Consider the following 4,935-nt stretch of genomic DNA (forward strand, 5'->3'; position numbering starts at 1 on the left):
CACTGTCTGGGGTTAGTGTTTTACAAGGTCATTACACAGTCTTTTTGACCTCTTTTGAAGGTAGAATTTTAGAAGGCTGGATGGAAGATTCTGAGCCTGGAATTAGGACCCCATGGAGGCAGTACAGTAACTAAACGAATAAAGTTTTGAAAAGTTACACGTGAAGTAGAAGAATCTAGTGCTGGGACAGTAAAGGATCTGTTCTCGTACAGAATAAAAAGGTCTCAGCCTGTGACTTAAACTTATAGAAAGTGATCCTCCTGCCTGCAGAGGCACCCTTTTCAGCTGCTGCTCGCCAGAAGCCCTTGATGCCAGTGGTTGACATGGCAGCAGTTACTGGCAAGAGGGAGAAGGGACACTGCCGCCTAAGACTGCAAGGCTGCTCAGGTCTCCAAGCGCCGTAGGAGGTCACCTGGCAGTGACTGTAGGGAGCTGGGTCATAGTGCACGTCGTGGGTATTAGGAAACGCCTGTATTCTTGCAATGAATGGCAGTAGGACCTTCCTTTAGCTGTAAGACTTGGTGGGCGGGGTGGGGTGGGGAGGGAGGAAAGGGTAGGAAGGGTGGGAAGGGAGAAGCCGACATACTCGTTTATGATTTGAAAGTTGGAAATTTGTACCATCTGTTTTGAGTACATGCATATTTTAAAAATATCATATAGTAAATGCAAACATGCCAAGCATTTTATAAAGATTAATAACAGACCTACTCTTAACTAGCAGTTTGTTGAACTTACTGTTTTGAGTTCTAAACTTAGAGTTATTAATGCTTATATATAATCTAACCAAAGAGTTACCCAGTAGGGTTTTAGTTTTTGAACTTTTATTTTCTTGTTGATTATAAATCCTGATTTTAAAATCTGTTGAGCAAAAGAAGTTTCGTTTTGGTTACTTAGACCTAAGATCACTTATTAAAAATCCTTATTTTCTCCAAGCCCAGCAAATGTTGACTTCTGGGCAAACCTGAAAACCTGAAAATACCACTTTCATGCAGTTTGTTTGAAGTTAAGCGAAATCTTTTCAAATGACAGAGCTGCAGAGAACTCAGCACCAAGGGCTGCCTATCTGTAGATAGCTGTAAAATGGAATATTTTTAAATGAAGGCAAGTAAGTACTTAAAAGTGAGCTGAGCAATAAAATGGTCTAATAATAGGTAAATGCAACAGAAACAGAAGGAGACCTGGTTGCCTTATGCCTTTACTCTTACATGGAATAAATTCCCAATGCATATCCTATGTACACCATAAGTGAAGGGAAATAAACCTCGTCATGCTCCATGCTGTGAGGTGTCCTTTGAATATTCTGTGATGATGGAGAAGCCTATTTTGTTTTGTTTTCAGCATCTTTCTCTGATGTACGTTTTTAAGGATTTTGTAAGAGCTGTTTTCAGTGTTTAAATTTAGTGCTATTTTTCCTTGTTTTTAAAAATGAATCTTGTACTGTATCTTACTATGTCCATACAGATGTTACAAATTGGAACAGTTTTATTCTTAGACTCATGTGATCCAAGCTGTATATACCATATATAAACATTTTACATGAATCATTTAGTTTTTTAATTCATTTACTAATGCTATAAAATTTCCTATATTACCCCAGTAATTTGCATCAGCTGGTGTATATATAAAGCAACATGTTTTGATGAGTTTCTTACATCCTTATCTATGGGGAAATTGGGTTAGGAAAAAATACATAATTGTAAAACTGAGTTTGCTCTATACTTTTTTTCTTGAGTATTAGTTGTATTTACTAATCATATGTTGATTAACTGTCTACTTAAAATCAAGGTACCTGTATTTTTAATCCACTAATTTTTTTTTTTAGTTGGGAAATAAGAGTTGAAGTATTTTATTAGACTAACATTTTTTGAAAAGTAAAATTGACTTTATATACAAAGCCTGTAATTTTGGGCAAAATGGAAACACTTCTAGGAAGGTGTGCTTGCTTGTGTGTTGAGTTTGGTCTCAGACTAAATAATGCATCAGAATTTATGTTTGAAGCCTGAAATAATTTAGGACTCTTATTCACTGACCAAAATTCAGTGTTACAGAGATTTCTCTGCCCTGCATGGTATTTTGTTAGATTGTTCAACAGGAAGCACATGATTGAGAACATCTTGGGACAGATCAAAACCACTGACAGATGGCAAGACTCGGCGATTCTGATTTCCCTTCTCAAATCTGCTCAACTCCAAGAGTCTTGAGAAACTGCTAAAATTTTGCCTCTGTCACTCAAGTCTTACAAATGTTATCTTGTAAACCTCTGAGTTGAACTATTCCACTGTCTTGTACATAGGCATCTTATTCACTCCACCCTATCATACCCAGCACCCCCTACATTATTTGAAAGACTGGGAATTTAATGGTTAGGGACAGTAAATCTACTTCTTTTTCCAGGGACCACTGTCCCCTCTAAAGTTAAAGTCAATAAAAGAAAACTGTCTATTTTTAGCCTAAAGTAAGGGCTGTGAAGAAAATTCATTTTACATTGGGTGGATAGTATAATACAAGTAAAATAACTTGACATGAACACTTTTAGATCACTTCCCCTCCAAGGGCTTTGGGCCACAGAGTGAACCTTTGAGGCCTGTCAAGTGGATTGTAATCACCTGTAAGCTGTAATGGTGGAGGTATTGTGGGTTCATTTGAGTTAGCCTTCCAAAGATACCATTCAAATAACCTGGGAGAATGTCATAAATTATTGAGATAATTATCACTGCATGAATCTGATTCAGAAGCATGCATTTACATATGTTGCCCTAATTACCATTTGATGACCATAAATACAAGTGAATGACATTAGACTTTTAGTAGCAAACTTAATTTTTAAAAAGGAGTAGACAATAGTGGTTTAAAAAAAAAAAAAAGGTACCAGGTTCTGTGTGTTTGCACCAAGTAATTGAAATGTTTTTTGTTTAAATGTGGACCATGAACAGTATTCATTCTAGTTTTTCAAATGATATGCTGTAGAAAATATTCCTTGAAGATGTGAGATTTAAAATTTTTTCCCTTTCAATGTTGTTTGTATTGTATTTCTTATTTGGATTTTTTGATTGATAGCACAGTGATAAGTTATAATACTAGACAAAATTGTCTTCTCTTTCAAACCAGAGCCATATATATGTCTGTATATATGGGACCTGCTGCTTCTCTGAGGAAATGCATAATCTGTTAATACTCAGACAAAATGAGCAATTGGCAGTGCTCATAATATATTCCAATTTTTATTGGAATTTTCGATGGAATGTTATTTCAATAAAGCCATGTAAGGTTAAACTTTGATAACTTCTTACTCTTCAAGTTAGGGTAAATTCTGATCCAATATTCAAATCATTTGTGTACTCCCACATGCAAAATGCTAAATTATGATGCAGACATTAAGAAAAGTATTGACTGGAGGGGTTGAATTCATTGAGAGTTTATTTTATAGTCTAAATCACAAATACTTTACTCAATTTAGTTTTTAAAATAGTAAACTGAATATTTTTGTTGTAAGCCTATCAGAATCAATCCTTTGTTTGGAATTTTTTTCCTGTTTTTCCTTACTATAAATCATTTAAAAACTGAATTAATTTTCTTAGATGGCCTGAGTCCGTCTCTTGAGAAATAAGTAAAATACTCTTCTTTTCAGTATCTGTAGCACCTGAAATAGGTCTTTGTATAGCCAGAAACAAGTTATGTTGAAGTTAGCTTTTCTTTGTCACAGTTTTGGACAATAAAAATCTAAAAGTATTAACACTTGATTTTCTACTGGGGCCCTTGAAACTTGGATGGAAGAAATTCAACCAGAATATCTACATTATAGTATAATCATGTATGGTAGGAAGATGGACTAGTTAATCAAGATTTGTTGTCACTTACATTTTTAGTGATTTTTTTCCAAACCAATTTTTTAAAAATTCTAAATGTGTTTTGAGGTATGTGTACATTAATTGTAATGTAAACTATTATACAACTGTTTTTGTGACTTTACAGGCAGGTAAATTTTGCTATTACTATTGAATACAAATGACAATTCATTTATGACCACTCAAACAGCATTAGTAACCATTTAGTGACAAAGGATTAAAACATCATCGTGGATGTTAATTTTGAAGATGTAAATTATATGTTGTTTAAATTTTTCCAGGCATCTGAAAACCTTATCTGCTAGACAATGTAAGATTCACACAGAGTTATCTGGGATTCTGAAATTTTAAGTAGTACATATCATTAAACCATTTTCTCTAAATGTAAGAAGAGAAGAAAAAATTGTTATTATCAGATTTTTCTAATGACACAGAAATGTAAGAAAAAAATCCCCTTATATTGAAAAAAGATGCAGTTGAAGTCTTTTCAGACGCGCCCAAACTTTGAGAATTTCTTCAACCATCTAATGCTGTGAAGGTTTTTGTTCTCCCTGTTCACAACCAGTTGTATAACAGAAATACTAGCTACTGTTTTCCTTCCTGTGTGTGAAATAATGAATCATTGATTATGTGACTTGTTATGTATTCAATTAAACACTAAAGAATAAAACATTCACTCCTTTAATTATTCCTCTTGGCTCCTTGGCATGGAATGGCTTGAACACTGGTCTAATTTCATTTATGGGGTTCTCTAAATACTGGCAACACTTCCCAAATTGTTGTGGGACTACTGGTGAGCAGTATGCCATCAGAACTCTTCACCAAAGAACCGACCAGCAGGAACAAGCACAAACAGCTTCTTTCCCCAGAGTTTATTGTCAAGAATGCCCAGGCGGTCTGGTACTTAATGTGGAAGAAATGTTTTTCGCAAACACTTTCTTTGACTTCTTTGCAGCATATGCCAATTGCTGTGTATAGGAACAAGGAAATAGAAGCTTTGAGATGTGCTTTAATTAAAAGTACAGTTCATGAGAAGGTTCTAAAAAATCTTTGGAAAGAGAAGCTGCATTTTTGACGTGGGGACACTTTA

The 4,935-nt window shown here is 34.8% G+C and overlaps 1 protein-coding gene across 1 annotated transcript in view; it reads left to right on the forward strand.

Moving 5' to 3' along the window:
- The window catches only part of KCTD12 (potassium channel tetramerization domain containing 12), a 6,930-nt gene extending 2,395 nt beyond the window's left edge, over positions 1-4,535 (forward strand). Inside the window, exon 3 of the mRNA XM_012000661.1 lies at positions 273-4,535. The gene's annotated coding sequence lies outside the window, so the exon portion shown is untranslated. The remainder of the gene's footprint in view (positions 1-272) is intronic.
- Positions 4,536-4,935: the final 400 nt, after the last annotated feature.

Source organism: Mandrillus leucophaeus, unplaced genomic scaffold (assembly GCF_000951045.1).
Source record: "Mandrillus leucophaeus isolate KB7577 unplaced genomic scaffold, Mleu.le_1.0 Scaffold638, whole genome shotgun sequence".
Taxonomy (NCBI): Eukaryota; Metazoa; Chordata; class Mammalia; order Primates; family Cercopithecidae; genus Mandrillus; species Mandrillus leucophaeus.